General features: G+C 38.4%; 1 protein-coding gene across 1 annotated transcript in view; it reads left to right on the top strand.

Annotated features, from left to right (window-relative positions):
- Positions 1–4,662: 4,662 nt before the first annotated feature.
- Positions 4,663–27,636, top strand: part of LOC140849262 (serine/threonine-protein kinase TAO1-like) — a 242,042-nt gene continuing 219,068 nt past the window's right edge. Inside the window, exon 1 of the mRNA XM_073236258.1 lies at positions 4,663–4,686. The gene's annotated coding sequence lies outside the window, so the exon portion shown is untranslated. The remainder of the gene's footprint in view (positions 4,687–27,636) is intronic.

The following is a 27,636-nucleotide window of genomic DNA, read 5'->3' as shown; positions in this document are numbered from 1 at the left end:
TGAAATGTTGCCGAATGACATGAATTTGTTTTAAAAGAAATCAGAAAGCCTTTATAGATAATTTGTTTGCACATGATTTCCCTCCAATTTACAGAACTTTTCACAAATTTGAAAATGTGTTTTGATATCATGCTCACAGTCAGAAAGATACCTGCTTAGTTGTGACCTGATAATAGAACACGCCTGTGTAGACTTGAATAGAGGTTACATAAAAATCCCATCTTGACTTTGAGAAAGGGATGTTTTCCATCTTAAACAGTAACTTTATGCGTTGTAAGCTTCACAAAAACTCCAGCGACAAAAGACTGACGACGTAAATCCAGTTCTTTTGTCCGAAGAAAATTTAAAATGGGTGCAAATGCTGCTGGATCTCGATCAATAAATACTGCACCAGTTTCGTCTCGAAGTGTTGAAATTCTTCCACTCAACAAGCTGGGAAAAAACCGAATCTGAAATCCACGTGAGAGTCTGCCTTGTACCAAATCTGGTCCCGCCGACGTTCAGCTGCACGATCTCGCCGCTGCCGGCCGCCGCCGCAGCGAAGGTGCCGCAGTGCCTCCCGCCATCTCGGGCGGCTCGGGGCGCGCACGCCGCCCTCCCTCCCCGGCCGGGGCCGCCGAGCTCGCGGCGGGACCCCCGAGGCGGCGGCGGCGGCGGCGGCGGCGGCGGCGGGCGGGCGGTGCGCGGAGCCTCCCCCACCTTCCCGGCCACCGGGCGGGGCTCTCCGGCGTCCGCCTCCTCCCCTCCGATCCCGCGGCGCGGGAGGGGGGCGCGGCCTCCGCCTCTCGCGGCCTCCAGGCCGCCGGGTCGGCCACGGCGCCTCTTCAGCGCGGGGCTTCCACCGTCGCCGCCGCCACCACGGCACGGCCGCCCAAGAGTACTTTTATTTTTATGTCCAAAATATTCCCTTTACATTAAATAGAGGTTTCAAACTCATGACCTTCAGGATGTATTGTTTGGACTACACACTCTGAGAAAGTATCTGACAAACATCTAGATTTCTTACTTTTCTTTAAAAACCTGTGCTGGCGCTTTCGCATGGCCACAGTCATCTGGAGCTGTGTCGCAGCTTCCTCTCCCCTGGGCCTGACTTTTTCTCTTAAAAGCAGTATTAAATTCCCGTTATGTAAGTAGGATATCTGCTAAGTCAACTTCTCAGTAGTGTCTATCATTTTAAAATTAAAATGCTGTAAAGACTAATAATCTATAAGCTGTTTTTAAAATTTTGTTTTAAAAATCTATGTGTGTGTGCCAAATTGGATTCCCCAAAATTCGTATGTGAAGTCCTAATCCCCAGTACCTCAGTGTGACTGTATTTAGAGATACAGGGCCTTTAAAGAGGTGTTTAAGGTAAAAATGAAATCATTGGGATGGGCCCTGATCCAATATGATTGTTGTCCTTGTAAGAAGAGGGAATTAGGACATAGGCACATTCAGAAGAAAGACCCTGTGGTGGATGACACAGGGGGAGCCAGCCATCTACAGGCCAAAGTTTGAGGCCTCAGAAGAAACCAGCCCTGATGACACCTTGGTTTCAGATTTCTAGTCTCCAGATGTGTGAGGAAATAATTTCTGTCATTAAAGCCACCTAGTCTGTGGCACTTTGTTACGACAGGCATAACGAATTAATACAGTGTCTTTAAATTTTAATTCACTGAGATTTTAAGTCCTGTATTTAGGAACTTTATCCTTAGGAAAGGGATGGATTGGCATCTGCTAAATTCCTTCTTCCCACTTTGAATTTCTTTAAGGGATTTTTAAATTTGATCTAGGAAAAGAGGGCCATCCTTACTTTTTTCAGACTAGATAACACTTACGATCCACTACCTAAAAAATGACTTTTTCCTTTCCCTTTTAAAATTATTTCTGTTGAAGATATGAAGCAAAAAATCATTAAAATATAATTAATCCCCATTTATTGCATAGATTTAAACATAGTGGGTTTAATGTCTTCCAGACTTTTGTTTTGGTAGCTAGAGTACATTAAGTTCTCTTTGCAGTGGATAGCTATGCTCACTGCAGCTTCAGATTTCCAGAGGAGCTACTTACTACAGTGAGTTTCTGTGCTTTACAGCTGTTCCTCTGAGGTCTGGCTGTCAGGGGAGAAAGTACTATGAACCACTACATTTGGTCTATTCAGGTTTTCCTAGTGATACTTCAGGTTGCCATGTTGTCAACTGCAAAATACCTGTTCTCTCCACCCCTCACCTTAACTTCCCAGTATTAGTTGTAGTTGAGCCAGGAAAATTATGTATGTAGAGTGGATTAGAGACCTTGTAGGAAAAGAGCTTTTGCATTTACTGATCATGTGCTCAGATGAGACCTCTCCTGATCACCCCATATTAAATAATTTCAGACTCATTAAAGACCTTGAGAAGGTTTATCTGTATGCCTGCCTGTGACATTACCATTAACATCTCAGGTGGCTGCAAGTTAATTTTATTTTATAAATTCAGAAAGACTGAAATTCTCTTGTAAAAACTCATAATTTATTTTCTGTATCTATTCTGAACTATTCATGCTACAATCTTGAACTTGTTTCGTCTTGTTCTGGCCATTGTAGAGGGAGAGGATAGCTAGTCACCACGTATAATAGCTGTTGCTCTAGTCACCACATATAATAGCTCTTGCTCTAGTCACCACGTATAATAGCTCTTACTCTTGAGCTCATTTCCTCATTTTATTAGAGGAAAGGCATTATTAAATTGCCTTTCTACCTTCTCTTTTCCCAACTGAGCTTTATTGGTTCTTTAGCCTTACAGGACTTATTTAAAATTTTAAATTACATATAAGACTTATCATTAAAGCCTCTCCGTATTTTTCACAACTTTCTTTGATGGTGGATTCAGCACTGGTTGATTACCATCAATATACACATTGTACCATAAATATAAATTTGAGTATTTTGGTTTCATGCTTAATTTTTATTTTCCATTTAGCTAATTAAAATGCCTAACAACTAGGCAAAAGAAGATTATGTAATTCTTTTCTCCGTGACAAAGGATAATCAAAGCAGATAAACTGCACATAATCTTTTGACTTCACATGCATTGCTACTCAGATTCAGAGATCAGAAATATATCCTGCCGACTAGAACCAAAACCAAGAATTTTCTTTATCTACCTTGTAGTCTTAGCATTGCCTCTAATTAACTGGATTACTGTAGACAAGTCATTTAACTTCTTTGTATATCATTTTATTCATTTATGAAAATGAGGAGTGTGGAGCTCAAGATCACATGATCTCTAAGTTATCTTCCAGCTCAGAAATTGTGCTGTGTACTCTACTAATGATAACAACAGTAAGTCATGAGTTTTAGTGGTATGTATATTTGGAATCTAATAAGATTGATTCATTTGAAATATATTAAGTACTACTTCTAATGTGTCAGGTGCTGGCAACACTGATAAATCAGACACCTTTGAAATACTTTAGAATTTATTTGAGGAAAGAGACATAGAATATAAAAATAAATCCAGTTAATATTACTGGTGCTATGGTAGGAGCGTGGCTGAGGCCTGCTGGGGCCTGAGGGAGAGGTTGGTGAATTTTTGATGGGCAGGAGCACCAGGAAAAGGCCAGTGATTCAGTGGGCCGGTTATGAAGTCCTGCAGAAGAGCAGTTACAGTGTATTAGTGAGGCCAGCAGCGTCACTAGTGGCAAAAGTTTGAGGATAAGCAAGTAGCAGTAGTGGATACAGATGGTTTTTTTTTCAAAGGAGCTGGACTGTAAGGAGAAAATAACTGAGGGGATTATAAGAGGCTGATTTTAAATATGGAAGTAAAGGGCAAAATTAAACATTTTAGGGGTAAGAGCCTCTAGAGAGGAAAAGAGTGTTCTGAAAATGAAGAAGATGAAATTAAGAATGAACTTGAAAACCTGGTTGAGGGTGGACAGCAAAACCGAAAGATGGATAGATACGTGATAAAACAGCAAAACGTTATTGTGGCATCGAGGAGCTAGATGAATGGCAAAATACAGTTCTTTCAACTCTTCTACATGTTTCCTTTTATAATAAAATATTGACAGGAAGAAAAGGAATATGGGCTGAGAGTTTAATTTTGAATGTAATAGGGGGCACTTGTTCCTTCTTGTGGCAGCAGATGGTAAAGCTCAAGATTCAAGTCAACCTCTTGTGAAATAAGAACCACTCTCACCTGCCAGAGAAGAGGGGCATGTTGAGAGACAGATGGGGACAGAGACTGCTGGCTAAAGAGCAGAAGCCGCAGTGCTCAGGTTAGAGGACATGGAATTGTGGTGGTGTGAGATTGTTCCCCCGTAGTTGCCAGGAGACAGCAAATTAGGAGGGCCTTGAAGAGTGGCTTAAGAAATTGATGAGTAGATGGGGTGAATGATTCCCTCCACTCTTTCCCAACAGTTTGTTCTGCAACTAGTCCCGACCTCTCTGGTTCACTGTGGCGAGTTTGTGTTTTCTACCTCATAGTATTTTCATTTGAATGAATTGAGATAAAAGTAATGTTACAAAACTATGTTATCGTTAACACTTAGTTATTTTTATTATCTTCCTCAGGTACAAGAAGAACGTCCAGAAAAAATACCAGATCTAAAATTATTAGTGGAGAAGAAATTTTTGGCTTTACAGAATAAGAATTCAGATGCAGACTTCCAAAACAATGAAAAATTTTGTACAATTTAAACAACAGCTGAAAGAACTGAAGAATCAGTGTAAGTCAGCATGCTTTGCTTTGGTTTGGCTCTTTGAAATTAGGGAACTGATCTGAAAAAAAATCTCAGCTGATTTAAAAATGTTTGCTTATCTGCTTGGCTTTGATCCTCTTTCTAAATTGCTTTTTATTGTTGTTACAATTCTGTATTTTGTCTAACTTTTGTTTCAAATCAGCCTGTGTGTTTCTGAAAGCCAACAGTTTCCACAAAGTGCTAAGAAAATACCCCAGTAGCTAGAGAAAATTACAATGCATTGCCCCACCACTGGGGAGGGGAGTTGGGAACTACCTAATTGAAATAGCAGCAGTGTTTTCCAGATGTTAAACTACTGTGCCATGCTTTCAAACAACCACATTTTGATTATAGTTTTGCCGCTTTGGAGTAGCATGTTTTCTCAGACTATATTTTCCTTCTCAAATATGGCCCTAAACCCTCTTGATCCCTTCTGTCTTTGTGATTCCATGTGATTTTTAAATTCCATGTGATTTTTAAATCTGTTGCCTTCCCAACAAACTTTATTATAACCAGGTTTTTTTTTTTTTTTTTTGAGAGGGCATCTCTCATATTTATTGATCAAATGGTTGTTAACAACAATAAAATTCAGTATAGGGGGGTCAACGCTCAATGTACAATCATTAATCCATCTCAAGCCTAATTCTCGTCAGTCTCCAATCTTCTGAAGCATAACAAACAAGTTCTTACATGGTGAACGAATTCTTACATAGTGAATAAATTCTTACATGGTGAACAGTACAAGGGCAGTCATCACAGAAACTTTCGGTTTTGATCATGCATTATGACCTATAAACAATCAGGTCAAATATGAATATTCGTTTGATTTTTGTACTTGATTTATATGTTGATCCCACATTTCTCCTATTATTATTATTATTTTTATTTTTAATAAAATGCTGAAGTGGTAGGTAGATGCAAGATAAAGGTAGAAAACATAGTTTAGTGCTGTAAGAGGGCAAATGTAGATGATCAGATGATCAGGTGTGTGCCTATGGACTAAGTATTAATCCAGGCTAGACAAGGGCAGCAGGACAATCCACGGGATGCAGAAGATTTCTCTCAAAGCAGAGGGGGTGAGGTTCTGAACCTCACCTCTTATAACCAGGGTTTTAAATGCACATAATTTTTATTTAAAAATGAGAGTGGGAAAAATTATTTATTATGTAAAAACATTTTCATAGGCAGTATTTTACAGTACATACAGAAATGTATCTTTTCCACACAAGGAAATCCATCCATCCTTTTCTTTTTTCATATAATCCACATAACAATTTTATATAATTTGATTGTTCTTGCAATTAATATCAATTGTGGTTATTTCTTGTACTGTTTTTATTTCTTAAAGAATTCAATAGTAAAGGAAATTAACTTTTTTTAAACTTTAATTTCACATCTCCTTCATGTGCAAACACATGGGAATAAGAATGTTGTATGATATGGTATATAAATTTACTTCATGTCCTTATTTGTAGTTATGTAAGGATTCATATTTTGTAATAGGCTTTCTTTTAAATATAAGCATTTTCTTTAAATTGATGCTGAGATCTCCAAAAATGACTGAGGAAGCAGCTTTACTTTTGTCTATTTTACAAGTAACTTAAGTTTCACAATTTGGAATGTTTTGCAATCATAGTGAGACTTTTGCTTTTACTGTAGATTTAAACAGTAAGCATTTTCCCCCCACATCTTGTCTGTTTTCTGTTCTTCACTGAAAATCACAGCTACCAAAATCCTTCTATTATAATAGGCACTGTTCCCCCAAACAGGTAATCACCTCCCCAATAGGAAATAATGATTTGCTAGTGTCTTTCTGATCTAATGATGCTAGTGAATTTCAGTTTTGGTGTTGGTCAGAAGAGCCAGATGTACTTTGTTTTTCTACTTGGAGCCAGTAATCACAAATTATTATGTAGATTTAGCATCTGATCATAGTTCTTGGTTTTTTAGACATTTTATAAGACAGATTAAAGGATAAATGCCCCAAAATATAAATCTTTTCCTTCTTTGTTATTGTTTACAAAGTTAATATTCCAAAAAAAGAAAACTATGAAGATTTTTACAATTGTATACTCATGAGAAACACTTTCTAAGTAAGAATATATTATTCAGTAAGGTGATAAAGGTTGGGAATCGTGATTATTGTTGCCTTAATTCTGCCTAAAATGGGAGCGGAGTTCCCCCAGGCCAGCAGTATCATTTGGATAGACAGTTAAACCTTATGACAAAATCGATTTATATTGAAAGAAATGCTCCCTTATGTAAGGTTCCCTGTATGAGAAGACACTGGAATCAAGATAACTTTCCCTTTTATTTCTCCTAAAATATTCTTTAGCAAAGGTTAAATCTCAAATGACAGAACAAGCAAAATATTAATACTTTTAAAATGCTAAGTTATGTATAATTTACTTGCAAAATGTAATTTTTAGTGCATTATTATTAGCACTAAATTTGTACCATGTCTAGTGGATTTTAATCCTTTGGATACAGTGTTTACGTTAGGATGTCCGATTAGCTCCCACAATTTTCATGGAGCCCATGTCAGAAGCACTTTAATTTATAAAGTGAATCTGTTTTGAGATATGTTCTGATGGCAAAGAATTATAATAATAATTTTTTTTTAAAGATTAGAAAATACAAGCCAGGGAGAGATACTTGCTTCAAGTTGCCTATTTTGGCAAAGTAGAGGCTGAAGCATTTTTATGGTCTCCATGTATCTGAAAGGTTCTTTGATGAAAATAATCATAATGTTCTCACCAAATTTATTATACAAGAACATAAATTGCATGGGATTAAGTTTTACCAAATCAGGATCTAATCAAAGAATGCCAGGAAGCTCTTAGGTGAGTTGAAGTCAAGGTAGAGATTGAAATCAGGTGGTCTTCCTGGTGGGTCAGGCTGAGGAAGTACCCTGCATATGGCCCGAGAACACTTTGTGCAGCAGGAGTAAGTCAGCCCAGCTTCATCTGCAGCGGGTTCTCAAACTGTCTGATCTCAAGATCCCTTTATATTCTCAAAATCTACTGGGGTCTCTTAGAGACCTTTTGTTTGCATGGGTTATAAGCTATTGACATTTATTATAATTAAAAATCAAAACTGAAGCATTTAAAAAATATTAATCCATTTAAAAAATCAATAAGAAACCCATAACAGGTTAACATAAAGAAATGTAATTGTATTTTCCAAACAAAGAAAGATTAGTGAGGAGAGTGACATTGTTTTTAACAGTTTTACAAATCTCTTCAATTTCTGGCTTCACAGAAGACAGCCAGATCCTCTTATTTGCTTCTCTACTCAGTCCGTGTGGTCCATTGTTTTGTTTGAGGCATACAAAGAAAATCTGGCCTACATATAGGTAGCTGGACTTGCTGACAGGATCTTGCAGGCCACCCAAAGTTCACACTTTGAGAGTGACAGATCTGGGTCTGTGGGCCAAGTCCACATCCTGCCTCATGCTTTTCTGTGGCTCACAGGCTATAAAGGGATTTTTACAATTTTAAATTGTTGAGGAAAAAGTCAAGAGAAGAAAAATATTTTGTGAGATGTGAAAATTATATAGAATTCAGATTTCAGTGTCCATAAATAAAGTTTTCTTGGAATATAGACTCAGCTCATTTGTTTATATTTTGTCTATGGTTGCTCTCACTATAATGTCAGAGTCGAGTTGGTGCATCAGAGACCAGCTGGCCTGAAAGCTTATAATAATTATTCTCTGGCTTTTTACAGGAAAAGTTTATTGACCTTTGGTCCAAGCCATAATCAGAAACAAGGGGAGTTGTTTTTTTTTTTAACTTTAGATTTTTCCATAAATATCATATATTTATCTCAGATACATTCAGAACACTTTGAGTGCCTACTGTGTATTAATCACTGCAGTTGGTGCTCTGAGATGAATAAAAGGCAGAGTCCCTGTACTTGGGAGAAGATGATACATACAAACACGTAATAATATGAGAAACATTGATGACAAATATAGAATCAGAAGCAAAGAAAAAAAAATGCTAGAAGCAAATGTTACATAATGTGGACCTAAATGAAGAGAGTCAAAATAGGAATGCAGGACTTATATGTGTGGCTAATATTTCCAGTCAATTGGTTGAGACTGTGTGGAGCTGTATGTTCAAAAAGATTCTGAGACTGGGTTCAGGCCTAGCAGAAAAGAGTGTGCTTGGAGCATTATAGTAGGGAAGAGAAGGGGCAGTACAGATATCTGGTATCTACCATCCCCAAAATACAAGCATAACAGATACTCTACTACTCTTTTTAAAGATACGGTTACTCTAAAAGTAACATAATTTAGTTGTGCACATTAATTTCCGTTAGTAGTTTTATATGCCTTGTGGATATTACCAGGCACTCTATCCAATTTCTTTGGACCGTTTGCTAATATCTGGTCTAAATCATAATAAAAAACAAGAGCCATTTTTTGTTTTTGTTTTAACTTTAGGTTTTTCTATAAATACCATACCTGGGACCCAGTATCCTGTATATTAGAGATATATTGCGTGCCCCAACTTTCTAGGATTAACCAAAAGTAAGTGAGATAGTGGATCTTTGCAAACTCTAAAAGCTTACTTTAGATTTAATTATTATTGAGAAAGAACCTGTGCAGTATAGTGGACAGTATGTGAGCTTAACCACCAGATCTGAGTTTGAGTCACTTAATATGTAGTCTGGTCTCTATATGCATGCCACTGTTTTTCTTAGTTCTTATTTTTGGAGTTATACAAATCAAAAATTGAATGAAGATAATTCTTAGAATTGGTGGCAGTGATAACTGAGTTAGGAAGTAATTTCAGGGAAAAGAATTCTGGCAATCATGTTCTTACTAACCCAAGTTGTGAAACCAATTATATGATTTGGTTTAAGTTGTATATAACCAGACTTCTTTAGATGAAATTATTTTAATTTCTTTTTAAACAATATGCTTAGGTAATTTTCTCTCTTCCTAACCTCTTTTACTCAAACTGTCTCCACTATTATAACTCATGGTTTCCTGCAATTTTAACATAAGGAGAACTTAATTAGAATGTAGGGGTACTTTCTGTGTAGATACTTTCTCAAGTCATCAAGCAGTTTTCTGGTGTGCTTTATTCATGTACCTATTACATATCTAGTGGGCATCAGAAGTTTTACTGTAGGTCAGCAAGGCAAAAATTGGGGGCATTAGGCAATAATTTGATATTAGAAAAGTCTTCAGAATACACGGTCGTCGCTTTGTGGTCAAAAACAATTGACTGTGTGAATCTAAGTATTAAAATAATCTGATATGAAGTATAGTTTTGTTGGTACTTTTAAATGCAAAAATAAATGAGAGCATTTCTGATTATTAATGCAGATTTTTTTTTGAGAGGGCATCTCTCATATTTATTGATCAAATGGTTGTTAACAACAATAAAATTCTGTATAGGGGGGTCAATGCTCAATGCACAATCATTAATCCATCTCAAGGCCAATTCTCGTCAGTCTCCAATTTTCAGAAGCATAACGAACAAGTTCTGACATGGTGAACGAATTCTTACATAGTGAATAAATTCTTACATGGTGAACAGTACAAGGGCATACATCACAGAAACTTTCGGTTTTGATTACGCATTATGAACTGTAAACAATCAGGTCAAATATGAATATTTGTTTGATTTTTTTTTTTTTTTTTTTTTTTGAGAGGGCATCTCTCATATTTATTGATCAAATGGTTGTTAACAACAATAAAATTCAGTATAGGGGGGGTCAATGCTCAATGTACAATCATTAATCCATCTCAAGCCTAATTCTCGTCAGTCTCCAATCTTCTGAAGCATAACGAACAAGTTCTTACATGGTGAACGAATTCTTACAGAGTGAATAAATTCTTACATGGTGAACAGTACAAGGGCATTCATCACAGAAACTTTCGGTTTTGATCATGCAATATGACCTATAAACCATCAGGTCAAATATGAATATTCATTTGATTTTTGTACTTGATTTATATGTTGATCCCACATTTCTCCTATTATTATTATTATTTTTATTTTTAATAAAATGCTGAAGTGGTAGGTAGATGCAAGATAAAGGTAGAAAACACAGTTTAGTGCTGTAAGAGGGCAAATGTAGATGATCAGGTGTGTGCCTATGGACTAAGTATTAATCCAAGCTAGACAAGGGCAACAAAACATCCACGGATGCAGAAGATTTCTCTCAAAACAGGGGGTTGAGGTTCTGAGCCTCACTTCTGTTGAGCCCCAATTTCTCACCTGATAGCCCCCCTGCGACTGTGCCTCTCTTAGGTTGTTCCTCCCTTGAGGAATCTTACCCGTCTCTGGCTAACCAGTCATCTTCCGGGGCCATACAGGGAAATGTAAAGTTGGTAAGTGAGAGAGAAGCCATATTGTTTGCAAAGGTTAGCTTTTTACTTCTTTGCAGATTTATGCCCTGTGGCTTCTATGCCCAGCACTTGTCTGGAGGTATCTTTACCACCTGGAGGAATTATGATACTCGGTAAATTCGATATGAGGCACGAATTCTATTTAAGGGTTGTAATTAGGAAGGAAGAAGAAAAGCTATAGAGGTAGCATATGGAAGAAAACATGGGAGGATTGATTATTTCTTTGACTTATCTTCTTGTAGAGTACGTTAAGCATGTATAGGTTTTAAACTACTAACTAACTTGCGCTCATATATTAACATAATAGGAATACGGTGACATAAACAAAGCAAATCTATAATTACCATCCATCTCCAGTGAAGCCAAGAAAACCATTTAGGCACCCAAGGTATTTGTGAAAATTTGTCTATGATATGATGGATATTGTCCAACTGTACTTGAACAGTCTGAGAGAAATCAGACAAATTAAAGCAACCCATTTCTGGGATCTGTTCACATCCCATATGTTCTTTTAACCATAGATAGTCTATAGTCATAAGATTTTGCAGTGCTACAACTTGCACCCCTCCCAACTCCTGGTTGAGTTCCAACAGTACAGATCCGGTCAAATTCGTTGTCTCACTGTATGCACATGCCAGCCTAGACATCTCCCTCCTTATTCCAATGGCAAGTCCAGGAGACAGTGGGGTGGATGCAGCCACAACCGCAGCATTGCCCAGATCCCTGTGGAGGCTTTTTGATGATCATCCCCCGGCACGAGTCCTCCAGAGAGTGCTGATGCCGGAAGCTCCTCCTCATATCGTATCTTAGTTCATTTTCTGGGTATCCAAGCTAGGCCTTGATCTTCTGCATAGAAACAAGCAGACCCTTTGCCCACACTTTGACATGCCCTCTATACCACTGTGTAGAACTCATTGGAGGTCAGCACACAGGAACTGCTTTTTTTTTTTTTTTTATTAAGAGAAAGGAATATTATCAGAAAAGAGTACCTCCATAGCTGATCATCTGACACCTTTTAAGTGATCAACATTAAGGATATTTAAAGCATGTGTTGATCTTTGATTTACCAATAGTTTTATCCTATCAAGGAGTAATCCCCCTTTTCTTTCTTTCTTTCTTTCTTTTTTTAATCTTTAATCTACACTTACATGGAGAATACTATGTTACTATGCTCTCCCCTATATCAGGTCCCCCCTAAAAACCACATTACGGTTACTGCCCATCAGCTTAGCAAAATGTTGTAGAATCACTACTTGTCCTCTCTGTGTTGTACAGCCCACCCTCCCCTTTCTGCCTCCCCCCCCATGAATGCTAATCTTAATACCCCCTTCTTCTTCCACCCCCTTATCCCTCCCTGCCCACCCATCCTCCCCAGTTCCTTTCCCTTTGGTACCTGTTAGTCCATTTTTGGGTTTTGTAATTCCGCTGCTGTTTTGTTCCTTCAGTTTTTCCGTTGTTCTTATACTCCTCAGATGAGTGAAATCATTTGCTATTTCTCTTTCTTCACTTGGCTTATTTCACTGAGAATAATACTCTTCAGCTCCATCCATGTTGCTGCAAATGGTTGGATTTTTCCACTTCTTATGGCTGAGTAGTATTCCATTGTGTATATGTACCACATCTTCTTTATCCATTCCTCTACCGATGGACATTTAGGTTGCTTCCAATTCTTGGCCATTGTAAATAGTGCTGCGATAAACATAGGGGTGCATCTGTCTTTCTCAAACTTGATTGCTGCGTTCTTAGGGTAAATTCCTAGGAGTGGAATTCCTGGGTCAAATGGTAGGTCTATTTTGAGCATTTTGATGAACCTCCATACTGCTTTCCACAATGGTTGAACTAATTTATATTCCCACCAGCAGTGTAGGAGGGTTCCCCTTTCTCCACAGCCTCGCCAACCTTTTTTAGTTGTTTGTCTTTTGGATGGCAGCCATCCTTACTGGTGTGAGGTGATACCGCATTGTAGTTTTAATTTGCATTTCTCTGATAATTAGCGATGTGGAGCATCTTTTCATGTGTCTGTTGGCCATCTGTATTTCTTTTTTAGAGAACTGTCTGTTCAGTTCCTCTGCCCATTTTTTAATTGGGTTATTTGTTTTTTGTTTGTTGAGGCGTGTGAGCTCTTTATATATTCTGGACGTCAAGCCTTTATCGGATCTGTCATTTTCAAATATATTCTCCCATACTGTAGGGTTCCTTTTTGTTCTACTGATGGTGTCTTTCGCTGTACAGAAGCTTTTCAGCTTAATGTAGTCCCACTTGCTCATTTTTGCTGTTGTTTTCCTTGCCCGGGGAGATATGTTCAAGAAGAGGTCACTCATGTTTATGTCTAAGAGGTTTTTGCCTATGTTTTTTTCCAAGAGTTTAATGGTTTCATGACTTACATTCAAGTCTTTGATCCATTTTGAGTTTACCTTTGTATATGGGGTTAGACAATGGTCCAGTTTCATTCTCCTACATGTAGCTGTCCAGTTTTGCCAGCACCATCTGTTGAAGAGACTGTCATTTTGCCATTGTATGTCTATGGCTCCTTTATCAAATATTAATTGACCATATATGTTTGGGTTAATGTCCTGAGTCTCTAATCTGTTCCACTGGTCTGTGGCTCTGTTCTTGTGCCAGTACCAAATTGTCTTGATTACTATGGCTTTGTAGTAGAGCCTGAAGTTGGAGAGTGAGATCCCCCCTACTTTATTCTTCTTTTTCAGGATTGCTTTGGCTATTCGGGGTCTTTGGTGTTTCCATATGAATTTTTGAATTATTTGTTCCAATTCATTGAAGAATGTTGCTGGTAATTTGAGAGGGATTGCATCAAATCTGTATATTGCTTTGGGCAGGATGGCCATTTTGACGATATTAATTCTTCCCAGCCATGAGCATGGGATGAGTTTCCATTCATTAGTGTCCCCGTTAATTTCTCTTAAGAGTGACTTGTAGTTTTCACAGTATAAGTCTTTCACTTCTTTGGTTAGGTTTATTCTTAGGTATTTTATTCTTTTTGATGCAATGGTGAATGGAATTGTTTTCCTGATTTCTCTTTCTATTGGTTCATTGTTAGTGTATAGGAAAGCTACAGATTTCTGTGTTAATTTTGTATCCTGCAACTTTGCTGTATTCCAATATCAGTTCTAGTAGTATTGGAGTGGAGTCTTTAGGGTTTTTTATGTACAGTCTCATATCATCTGCAAATAGTGACAGTTTAACTTCTTCTTTACCAATCTGGATTCCTTGTATTTCTTTGTTTTGTCTGATTGCCATGGCTAGGACCTCCAGTACTATGTTAAATAACAGTGGGGAGAGTGGGCATCCCTGTCTGGTTCCCGATCTCAGAGGAAATGCTTTCAGCTTCTCGCTGTTCAGTATAATGCTGGCTGTGGGTTTATCATATATGGCCTTTATTATGTTGAGGTACTTTCCCTCTATTTCCATTTTGCTGAGAGTTTTTATCATGAATGGATGTTGAATTTTGTCAAATGCTTGTTCAGCATCTATGGAGATGATCATGTGGTTTTTGTCTTTCTTTTTGTTGATGTGGTGGATGATGTTGATGGATTTTCGAATGTTGTACCATCATTGCATCCCTGGGATGAATCCCACTTGGTCATGGTATATGATCCTTTTGAAATACTGTTGAATTCTGTTTGCTAATATTTTATTTAGTATTTTTGCATCTACATTCATCAGGGATATTGGTCTGTAATTTTCTTTTTTGGTGGGGTCTTTGCCTGGTTTTGGTATTAGGGTGATGTTGGCTTCATAGAATGAGTTTGGGAGTATTCCCTCCTCTTCTATTTTTTGGAACACTTTAAGGAGAATGGGTATTATGTCTTCTCTGTGTGTCTGATAAAATTCCGAGGTAAATCCGTCCGGCCCCGGGGTTTTGTTCTTGGGTAGTTTTTTGATTACCATTTCAATTTCTTTGCTCGTAATTGGTTTGTTTAACTTTTGTATTTCTTCCTTGGTCAGTCTTGGGAGGTTTTATTTTTCTAGGAAGTTGTCCATTTCTTCTAGGTTTTCCAGCTTGTTGGCATATAGGTTTTCATAGTAGTCTTTAATAATTCTTTGTATTTCTGTGGAGTCTGTCGTGATTTTTCCATTCTCATTGCTGATTCTGTTGATTTGTGTTGATTCTCTTTTTCTCTTAATAAGTTTGGCTAGAGGCTTATCTATTTTGTTTATTTTCTCAAAGAAGCAACTCTTAGTTTCATTGATTTTTGCTATTGTTTTATTCTTCTCAATTTTGTTTATTTCTTCTCTGATCTTTATTATGTCCCTCCTTCTGCTGAGTTTAGGCCTCATTTGTTCTTCTTTTTCCAGTTTTGATAATTGTGATGTCAGACTATTAATTTGGGATTGTTTTTCCTTCTTCAAGTGTGCCTGGATTGCTATATACTTTCCTCTTAAGACTGCTTTCGCTGCATCCCACAGAAGTTGGGGCTTTGTGTTGTTGTTGTCATTTGTTTCTATATATTCCTTGATCTCTATTTTGATTTGTTCATTGATCCAATGATTATTTAGTAGCATGTTGTTAAGCCTCCATGTGTTTGTGAGACTTTTTGTTTTCTTTGTAGAATTTATTTCTACTTTTACACCTTTGTGGTCTGAAAAATTGGTTGGTAGAACTTCAATATTTTGGAATTTACTGAGGCTCTTTTTGTGAGCTAGTATGTGGTCTATTCTGGAGAATGTTCCATGTGCACTTGAGAAGAATGTATATCCTGTTGCTTTGGATGTAGAGTTCTATAGATGTCTATTAGGTCCATCTGTTCTAGTGTGTTGTTCAGTGCCTGTGTGTCCTTACTTATTTTCTGCCCGGTGGATCTATCCTTTAGGGTGAGTGGTGTGTTGAAGTCTCCTAAAATGAATGCATTGCAGTCTTTTTCCCTCTTTAGTTCTGTTAGTATTTGTTTCACATATGCTGGTGCTCCTGTATTGGGTGCATATATATTTAGAATGGTTATATCCTCTTGTTGGACTGAGCCCTTTATCATTATGTAGTGTCCTTCTTTGTCTCTTGTTACTTTCTTTGTTTTGAAGTCTATTTTGTCTGATATTAGTACTGCAACCCCTACTTTCTTCTCACTGTTGTTTGCCTGAAATATGTTTTTCCATCCCTTGACTTTTAGTCTGTGCTTGTCTTTGGGTTTAAGGTGAGTTTCTTGTAAGCAGCATATAGATGGGTCTTGCTTTTTTATCCATTCTATTACTCTGTGTCTTTTGATTGGTGCATTAAGTCCTTTTACATTTAGGGTGACTATTGAGAGATATGTACTTATTGCCATTGCAGGCTTTAGATTCGTGGTTACCAAATGTTCAAGTTTAGCTTCTTTAGTATCTTACTGCCTAACTTAGCTCACTTATTGAGCTGTTATATACACTGTCTGGAGATTCTTTTCTTCTCTCCCTTCTTATTCCTCCTCCTCCATTCTTCATATGTTGTGTGTTTTGTTCTGTGCTCTTTTTATGAGTGCTCCCATCTAGAGCAGTCCCTGTAGGATGCCCTGTATAGGTGGTTTGTGGGAAGCAAATTCCCTCAGCTTTTGCTTGTCTGGGAATTGTTTAATCCCGCAATCATATTTAAATGATAGTCGTGCTGGATTCAGTATCCTTGGTTCAAGGCCCTTCTGTTTCATTGCATTAAATATATCATGCCATTCTCTTCTGGCCTGTAGGGTTTCTGTCGAGAAGTCTGATGTTAGCCTGATGGGTTTTCCTTTATAGGTGACCTTTTTCTCTCTAGCTGCCTTTAAAACTCTTTCCTTGTCCTTGATCCTTGCCATTTTAATTATTATGTGTCTTGGTGTTGTCTCCCTTAGATCCTTTCTGTTGGGGGTTCTGTGTAATTCCGTGGTCTGTTTGATTATTTCCTCTCCCAGTTTGGGGAAGTTTTCAGCAATTATTTCTTCAAAGAGACTTTCTATCCCTTTTCCTCTTTCTTCTTCTTCTGGTACCCCTATCATATGAATATTATTCCTTTTGGATTGGTCACATAGTTCTCTTAGTGTTGTTTCATTCCTGGAGATCCTTTTATCTCTCTCTATGTCAGCTTCTATACGTTCCTGTTGTCTGGTTTCTATTCCTTCAATGGCCTCTTGCATCTTATCCATTCTGCTTATAAATCCTTCGAGGGATTGTTTCACTTCTGTGATCTCCTTCCTGACATCTGTGATCTCCCTCCGGACTTCATCCCATTGCTCTTGCATTTTTCTCTGCATCTCATCCCATTGCTCTTCCATTTTTCTGTGCATCTCTGTCAGCATGTTCATGATTTTTATTTTGAATTCTTTTTCAGGAGGACTGGTTAGGTCTGTGTCCTTCTTAGGTGTTGTCTCTGTGATCTTTGTCTGCCTGTAGTTTTGCCTTTTCATGGTGATAGAGATAGTTTGCAGAGCTGGTACAAGTGACCGCTGGAAGAGCTTCCCTTCTTGTTGGTTTGTGGCCTTCCTCTCCTGGGAGAATAGCGACCTCTAGTGCTTATGCTTGTCAGCTGTGCGCAGACAGGGCTTCTGCTACCTGCCCGTTTGCTATGGAGTTTATCTCCGCTGTTGCTGTGGGCGTCGCCTGGCTGGGGCTGCTCCTCCAAAGTGGTGGAGCCCCGTTGGAGGGGGAGCGGCCGGGAGGCTATTTATCTCCGTAAGGGGCCTCTGTGCTCCCTGTTGCCCAGGGGGTTAGAGTGACCAGAGATCCCCAGATTCCCTGCCTCTGGTCTAAGTGTCCTGTCCTGCCCCTTTAAGACTTCCAAAAAGCACTCTCCAAACCAAAACAACAACAGCAACAACGAAAGAGGAAAAAGAAAAAAAAAAAAGGAAAAAACACATGATTTTCTTTGTCCTCAGGCACCGGTCTCAGGCACCCGCCCACCGGAACCACCACCCTGCCTCCCTAGCACCGGGGTCCCTGTCCCTTTAAGGCTTCCAAAAAGCACTCGCCAAAAAAAAATACTGCTCCGATTTCTATCCACCCGCTGGGAGCCAGGGGGAGGGGCACTCGGGTCCCGCTGGGCCGGGGCTTGTATCTTACCCTGTTCACAGGCGCTGGGTTCTTGCAGGTGTTGATGTGGTATGGATGTTGTCCTATGTCTTCTGGTCTCTATTTTAGGAAGAGTTTTCTTTGTTATATTTTCATAGATCTATGTGTTTTTGGGAGGAGATTTCCACTGCTCTACTCATGCTGCCATCTTGGCTCTGCCCCCTAATGCAGATTTCTTAATCTGAAGATGTTCAGCACAGATTTAGACAGTCTATTTAGGTCATATATGAGATATGCAGCATATAAGATATGGTGATAATGGAATCCATGAGTGAAACTTCAAAATTATTTTCAGTGACAGACATAGGAATTTACTACTGTAATCATAATTATTAAATGGACTTACAGATTAACTTTGTACCTTCATTGTAAGCATACCCAATCTAGATCTCAAAACTGGTAAAATAGGGCGTGGCCATTCACATGACAAAAGATTCACTCAGGATGCCGTTAAATAGTGAGGTCCTCAGCAACGTTAGAATACCCTCATGTCACTACTCCTAGTGGGCTGCTTTTCCCTTTCCTTCAGCATCTGCTCAAACCATCGTGTAGTTCCAGGAAGTTAGGGGCTTTTATGTTTTGCTTACTGCTGTGTTCCTTAAACTCCAGCGTGAAGTCTACACGCACAGTATGTAAAGCACAGGCCCTTGATTGGAAGGAGGATCTTGAGGGAAACCACCATACACTTGTGAGCTTATGCCCTAAGTAGGGAGACACCTGCCCCCTTGCCTGTCTGTTGTGACTGTGAGTGGGTGTGGTTCTTTTGTCAGGCTTTCAGGTTCTTTTGGAAAATCCAGAGATCTAGGTGATTATATTTCCATTACTAGGTTTTTAAAACACTGTGAACAAAGCTATTTGTGACCTGTGGCTTCCCCGTCTCATAATACCATTTTTGGTGACTTGGTTGGCACTCAGAAGAAGGACATCAGCATTAATTTGGCCAACTGACAGAAAATTACGATGTCGTCAGAGAAAATGGTGGCTTTGTTTTCAAGATACTCCAAACTAAGGCCAGAATGTGCATGAAATGTCATTTAAGAATATATAGTAGAAGCTTAGTGGGTGCTGTTGCAAAGAGATGGAGATTTTATGGAGACAGGACAGGTCTGCGAGCTCCTGGCCCACATGAAGGTAAACAGGGGGCCGTAGGGAAGATTAGCTCCTTTGAAGGCTGGAAGGGCATGTGTGAGTTTTGAAACCTGCAAGGAAAGAAATGAGAAAGAAACACAAGTGGTGCCAAGAGGGAAAATGTTTGGCTATGCCTAAAAATATTTTGAGTGCATTTAAACGGGGCAAAGTGATGACTAAACTGACTTAATCCTGATACTCCTCAACACATAAATCTCTTTGTCATAAGGTAACTGTCTATCCAAACAGTGTTCCTTGGCCTGCAATTAACTAAAGCCCAAGACCCTTTAAGGCTGGAATAATTTCTTCTTCATCTCTGTGTTCCTTTCATTCCACACATAATGAGGACTCAGTTAATATTTATAGAACAGAATTACTCAACTAGAAAAAGAGGGTTAGAACCTAGTTAAGGCAGTCTGATGATAGAACTCCTTTCCCTTCAATAATATATTATCAGTAAAGAAGAGAATAAGGGGGAAAGAAAATTAGGATTAGGATCTGAAATCAACAAAAGTTAACAATTTATCTTTGAAAAATCAATTTGTCTTTGAAAAACAGTTATCTTTGAAAAATCCCTGCATTGCTCAAAAAAGTCAACATACATGATTTTGTGTATATAACCTTTTACTTTTTGGTGCAAATGTGTAGTGTACATAGTAAGATACAGTTTTTAATGCCCTAGTATCATTATGCCCAGGAATTAAGTGAATGTGGCTCACTCTAAGTGTGACTGCTAGGAACATTTAAGCAACTTTATAAAAACTTTAGTTTGCTGGCTCTCCTGTGGACAGTTTTATCATCCCTGTGACCCTCAGTTGAACTTCATTTCTTTCCTGATGATGTTGGTAAACCCATCACCGTTCACTTGCTGGATGACCGTGAATTGTTGGTAAATGCTAAAAATCGTAAATTGCACAGGAGAGATTGAGATTGACTTTTTCAGGCTGGATTATATCCCTGGCCTGGGGTCTCATGCTCACTTAGTGAGATTTCTGCCTTATGCAGATTTTTAAAATATTTTTGTGTTTCTTAATACCCAGCTGCTTTCTTTGTGTTTTCCCCACCTTGGAGTTTCTCTTCCCATACATGTTTACTCATCAGTGAAGCTAAATGGTACCATTCCCATCTTAGTGATGAAGTAGGTTCAGAGAAGTTAGGTGACATTCCCAAGGTCACAAAGCTAATAAACAGTGGAACTAAAGGAAAGGAGATACCAGGGATAGAGCAGGAGCATTAGGGAGAGCTGTCTTCTTTCTTCTGTTTCATAAAGTTGTTACTTTCCAGGAATTCTCACATTTTAAGGTAAAGTTGGAGTACCAAGTAAGTAATTAATAAGTGAAGAAGAAAAGAAAACAAAGATTAATTCAAATTAGATTGATCTTATCATAGTGGAGTTTCAAGGCATTAAGTGATCAAGGAGTTTATGCGTGAGAACTTAGCTTTTCTGCATGCCTTTTATATTAAGCAGTAGAGACCCCATCTGTTCTGCCTTCCTCTAAAGTTTGCCCTGGTTCTTTTGAAAATAGTAATAATAAAAGTAATAGCCAGGTTTTGTATAGTACCTACTATATATGATACTTAATAAATGTTTGTTGAATTAAAACTATGGGCATACAACCCTACAGGATAACTATACCCATTTTATGGACTAGGAAATATGCAAAGAGAGGTAATATAATTTCCCTAAAATCGTGAATTCTAAAATTCAAACTTAAGTTTGGGTGACACCAAAGCTCGTATTCTTTCTTCTGTATAGTAAAGCACCAACTCTAGGAATGACTACCATGTGGCTTTCTTTTCTCTCAGTTCAAGCATTTTATTCATCTCTTGAAAAATTAGTTTGTCATAGGACTCCTGAGAGTAAATAATTTTTCTGGGTCTCCCAGATCCTAGATCTGCATTGATGTCCTCTGTTATTTGGGGAATCTGCTTCATCTAGCTGAGAGAGAATCTCTTTGCTTTTTGGAATCTGAATCATTTCCATTTAGAGATCAGGGAGTAGGAATGATATCAGACATAGTAGTTTATTTAGGTGTGCTTCCTATTGATGTCACAGTAGTTCCTAGAGAAACATTAGTTGAAATGAGGCTCAAAAAAGGTAAGTGGTTTGCTCAAGGTCACAAAGAAAGTTATAGAGTGAGATTCAGAAATGGTCTTCCTTTACCAGATACCATGGTCTTGGCAGTGCATTCAGTAAATAGTACCTAAGAATGCCATTTCCAGTGTGAACTGTTGCTATGTTATGGCAAAGAAGAGTAGAATATTTATTGCACTAAAGTTTAGAACAAATTCCATGAAATTTATTTCAAGCATAACGGCAATAATCCCACACGCATACCTCATTTCTCTTAATCCTTGCAACATCCACGTGCAGGAGAAGGATGCATGGAAAGTGCAGCTTCTGTTTTTAGCAGACTGGATCCTGGAGGTGACATACCTACCCAGAGTCTCACAGGAGGTCACAAGGATAACAAATGTGTTCCCAAGGAAAAGGGAAGCTTTAGAATGAGAGATGGCTATAATTAAAGTAATTAGGAAAGAAAGGTTCAGTTATCAAGGAAGAAATGAATCAGCAGCAAGTTTAAACACAAACTGAACTATGGGTGTTTCTCTCGTGGTAGCTTATTTTGAGAGAGTATGATGCCATCCATGCTCAGAAAGCAGCCTGAACCTAGAATAGGAAGACCAAATCCTAAATATTCTGCGGACAGTGCACATCATACTTAAGAAAATAATTATCTTGTCAAATCTTTAATTCCTGAGGTTGGAATAATCTAAGTTTTATAATTGTTAGATGTATATAATGGGTGCCCCTTGCAGTGGATACCTTCCTCTGTTTCCAGCACCTGGCAACCACTGTTTTGTCTTTTTCTCCGTGCAGCTTTAACTTCTCCACAGTGTGGCATACATGGAATCATACAGTATCTAGCTTTTTAAGTGGCTTCTTTCACTGAGTAGAATGCATTTGAGATTCATCCATAGCATTGCTGTTACCAGCCATTTGTTGCATTGTATTTCTGAGTAGTATTCCCTCGTATGGATGTTCCATAGTTTATTTATCATAAGTCACCTTTTGAAGGATATTCCAGTTGTTTCCAGCTTGGGGATAAAGCTGTTATAAACATTCATGTACACATTTTTATGTGAATATAACATTTTATAACATTTTATTTCTCTTGGGTAAGTATCCAGGTATGGGATTGCTGGCTAATAAGCTAAGTATATTTGAATTTAGAAGAACTGACAGGCTGTTCTCCGTTGTGGTGTACCATTCTTCATCCCCATCAGCAATGTATGAGCATTGTGCTTGCCATGCACGCTCGCCAGCACTTGGGTTATTTTGGTTTTGTTTTAAATCTTAGCCGTTTTAGTAAGTACTTAGTAATATCTTACTGTGGATTTAATTTACATTTTTCTAATGACCAATGATGTTGAGCATGAAGTTCCTTTTTTATATTTAAAATTATCATATAGTGTTCATGTTTTCCGATTAGTGTATCTGGTCAGCAGCGGCCCACACCAGCAGCAGCACAGCACCTGGAAGCTTCTTAGGCACCAGGACCTGCTGAAGCCAAAACTCTGGGAGTGGGGGTTGAGAGTTTTATCAGCCCCTCCAAGTGATTCTCCTGTGCACCAGAATCTGAGAACCATTCACCCATCACTGGGTATCAGTATCAGATATGAACCTTAAAATCAGAATTTGGTCCCTATCCCCAGAGATTCAGGTTTCACTGGGTCTGGTGGGGCTCAATTGCGTAAAGCTCTGCCTTTTTTTTTTAAGTTCTCCAGGTAATGCTTAGGTACAAGGGTTGAAAATAATCTGCTAAAGGTTATTTAGCTAGGCACTCTAGAGAATGCAAATCTGGTTTGCAATTCCAGATCCCTTGCAGCTTATTACCTAAAAGTGAAGATCTGTGTGTACATAGCATAGTTGTGGGCATATGTAAGTTACTCAGTAATTATTTGATGAATTAGATTGTATTTTATCTCCTGGAATTGAGTATAAACTAACTTTATTATTCTGTATCTGAGAGCTTCATTTTTATATTCCATCTTATACTTAACGTTCATTCATTCAGCAAGTGTTTATTGACTGTGCTGGGAATACAACAGTGAACAGAATAGGCAAGTTCCTGTGTTCATGGTACCTAGTTAGCTTCTACTTTATCTTATATAGATGGAAGTGAGTGCATCTCTTACTAAGTCTAAAATAAAGGTATCCACCTATAAGCATAAATGATAGCCTTAATAATCATATTTGTGTATTTGTTGTATTCAAGTACTTTCCTTCAGAGTTATTTGCCTTGTATGTGTTAAAAAGTATATATTAGTCATGAAATTGTTTTCTAGATAACTTCTTATGTTTACTTATTTAATTATTTAGATATATTGATAACAGTATTCAGGGGGTAGAGACTGTCCAACCCATGGAAAGAGCTTGGAGTTTGGAATGAGAAAGTATCAATTCAGATTCTAGCTCAGCCAAGTAATAGTTGTATTTTTAGAGTTACTAATGGTTGGCATAAATTCTCAAGTGGAAGGAAGCAAGCTCAGAGTGTTATAGTCATTTTGCTAAAGGATCACAAGATTTTAATGAAGGAAGTAGAAAGTATTGCTAGACTGTCAAGTAGTTAAGGATGTTCTGTCATTGAAAAGAGTGTGAAAAAATTTATGTTGATAGGAACGAATCACTTTTCAACTCAATATTGGTTTTGGCAAACTTTTCTTGATAGGGAAGCAGAGTCAAGAACCACACTATTCTCATAATGAGCCATCCTGTGTCTTGTGAAATGTACTTATAATGAGCAGATACAATGGAGCTGCAGCTGTCACTATATGCTGTATGGCCTTTAATATATTAGGGATTCTCTTACAGATGTGCATTATATTTAACTGGGGAGAATCAGCTCTGCTGTTTGCACCTACCTATTTAGTTACCTTTTCTTTTAATCACCTGATAATGTATTTCAAATTATATATTGTTAGTGAACACACACCTCCTATAAGCAGAGCATTGTGCTAGGCACAAGGAACAGAGGCAGGTAATTAATGTGTTGGGAATGAGAGAAAAAGGATACTGGTCTCTTGAGATTGCAGGGTCCTAGAACTTGACATGCAAAATTTGAAGAAGAAATGAGAGTGGGGGTTGGCCTGGGGGGAGGAGGCATAAATAAAAGGTGCTGAGTGGAGTTTTAATGGAGTAAAATAAAGGTAGTTAATTTTTTTAGATAAAATAGTAAAGGTTTCAGAGTTAGATAAATGAGTCAATTTCCTTTACTGTGGGATTCCTTAGTCTTCATTTTGCAACTTGCAACTGGTTAGAAAGTCAGTCAGTTCAGTGAGAGCAGGCCCTTGTCTGCCTTGATAGATACTGTCTGTCTGTGGTGCCTAGAACAGCATGGGACCAGTGCTTCACATGTATTTGGGGGATGAATGAAAGACTACAAAATGGGATTAAAACTTAGTTCATGGAACTTTTTTTCCCCTGGGAAAAATATTCCATGGCAGCTGTTTCGACACCCAGTAGTCCTGGGAGTGAGGTAATAGGTCGGATAAGGAGGTGCATCCCTTTTCACCAAGGCTCCTTTTGCAGACCTGGGCAGCAGCCTTGCTCTCAGGATGAAGTGTGACTGCCGGTTGGCTAGAGGTGTTCCCAGACTTACTGACTACTCTCCTTTCCCAGTTTGACCATTGGGTGCTTACCACTGGAAAGTACTTCCTTCCTCCTTAGCAAGGGGGGCACTATTCTTTGACTTCATTTCAGTTGCGTAAAGCAGGAAGCATACATGTTATACCCAAGAACTTTGAATTCTTTCTCCCGACCATCGGCCTTCGTGACCCCCGTCTCTCCTGTTAGGTGGTAGCATCAGATATCCCCCCCATACACAGTGTATTAGGTTGACAATGCTTCTTAGATTTGATGGCATCGTGGAGTCAAGAAAATATAGTACCAGCTTATTTAGGTAATATTTTCTTTCTGCTTCAGACCACAGTGATTTTTATCTTAAATTTATCCAAAGCAAAAAATTATTCCTACAAAGTGATGAATAGGAATTTTCAGCCACTGAACAAGATGTGCTATCTGGGCCCATCCTAAAAAACCTCTGCCAATCCCCTCTTAGTTTCCATGTGCTCCCACTGCTGAGGCTGCTCCATTTCAGCCTCCTCCCTGTTCCCTGCCCCTGACTTGCTGCCTGCCAGTTTCTGCCGCAGTGATTGACCATTCTAAGGTATTAATCTGGTCATGGTCGTCTGCCACATGGCCCCCTGTTCCTCCTGGAATTAAGGCCCTCCTGGCACCAGGTTTCTTCTTTTACTTTCTCACTACTCTCCTTTCTAGCTCTTTGATCCACACATTTGCAATTCCCAGAGAGTATTATGTTCGCTTTCACCTGCAGGTTTTACACTAGCTGGTCTCGTTGTGGAATATTCTGTTTACTCCCTCTCTCTTTACTTGGTTAAGGCAAGTTCATCTTTCTGCCTTATCACAGATATCACTGATTTCAAGAAGTCTTTCCCAAGGTAGAGTAAGTACACATCTAGAATGTGGGACCTTTAAAGAAGTTTTAATGTGGAAAGTGGTTTAAAGTCTTCCTAATTTAACTGCAGATTAGGAAGATTAGCAGGTAAGATTGTTTGGCAAGAAGAGGAATTTGAAGCAAAGTTTATGGTAGCTTTGAAATATGTTAATTGTTTAAATAGTGTACAAAATGGAAGCCAATACAGAAGTATCCAATTTATCATGTGATTTTGAACATGTATTAATACCACCCTTTAAAATAAAATATTCTGCATGCATGTGCTGCTTTTGGTGGTGGTACATGCTGGCACAGACATACTGAAATACTAACTTTCTCATCTTGACTGACCTTTGACTTGAATAACAAGTTCCCCCGTGACCCCACCTCTAAAAATAGAAAGTATATTATTATGTTTTCAGAATTCCAAGCTTTGAGAACCTGTGAACTGTTCTTTGTTTTTGCTCTGATGGCCATTGGCCTGCAGTTGAATTCTGGTAATTGCATGGGCTGGAGATTGGAGGTCATGGTTGGAGGAGAAGAGGAAGCCCCAAAGGAACAGAGGGTTGGGAGACGCATGTTAGAATTATAGGTTATAGATACCAACATGGTAGTTAATAGAATACACCAGCTGTATATGAGGATCAACCTTAAGCTTTGATAATACAATGATGATTTAAGATAGCTATAGTCAACTGAAAATCACGTGCAGAAGGTGTACCAAGATGTTTAAGAATGCTTTCCTGGTAATTGTACTTTTAGGAATCAGTTTTAATAAAATAGTCCAAAATGAGAATGCTTTACCTACAAAGATATTTCTCAGTGATATTCAGTAGGAAAATTTGAAAATAATCAAGAGATTTGTGAAAATCATTTATCAAAACAATAAAATGTTTAGAAAATGCTTTATCATATATTGTTAAATGTTAAGGCAATGTAAATACTGTATATGTATTGTGATCCCCATTACCGGGTAAGGAAGTACTGTAAGCCATGAACAGAAGTAGGAAAAGGCGTAGGACCCAAGGACCAGCAGGCGATCCAGTCACATCATAAGTACATGGGAGATAAGATTAGAAGGGTAAGTTGGGCCTGAGTTACAGAGTTTTTTGTTGCTTTGAATAGGATAGTTTAATTAGTAAGTCATGGGGTACATTAAGTTTTTCATTAGGTGAACCATCTGTTTAGACTTGAACCTTAACAAGACAGATCCAGATATGGTATTTATAGGATAAATTGAGAAGGGAAGAGGTTTTGTTACAGTGGTCCAGTCAAGTACTGATGACATCCTGAATCATGTTGGGAAATAGGAAGAGAGAATTAATACAAGAGGTACTGTAGGATTTGTCAACTTATTTAAAATAATAATAACAATAGATATAGCCAAATAAGAAATTGAAGATGGCACTCAAGTTCCTAGTTTGAGTAGATAAGAAAGAGGTGGTGCCATTAAAAGAGGCAAGATGTCTCATGGAGGATCTGGTCTTTAAGTGACGTGGGAGGATAACTTTAATTAAATTATATTATATTTAGGGTGCTGGATTTTGGCATAGATCTTTACCAGATGGTTGGAAATGAGAAAGGCTTTGGTATAAAACTCTGGCTAATGAGAGGGAGATAAAGGCTTTCCACATGCTTCCAGAAGATGGTTGGAGTCATGGGGATAGATGACCCACGCAAGGGGAGAGTCCGAGAGTCAAGGAGAGGAAGAAAAGGAGGAGCCAGCACGGGATGCCAGGGGCTGGAAGGAGGAGCAAAGGGGCTTAAGGGTCAAAAACATTAAAGGGAGAAAGAGTTTTTCTTCTTCGCATAATTTTCCTATTTTAGTTGAATTTCCTATTACCAGGGATGCACAAATCTCTCAGTCTGATTCTGAAAGCTATTCATTTTTTTCAT

This window comes from Manis javanica, chromosome 4, assembly GCF_040802235.1.
Source record: "Manis javanica isolate MJ-LG chromosome 4, MJ_LKY, whole genome shotgun sequence".
Lineage (NCBI taxonomy): Eukaryota > Metazoa > Chordata > Mammalia > Pholidota > Manidae > Manis > Manis javanica.
This window is presented reverse-complemented; position numbering and strand designations above follow the sequence as displayed.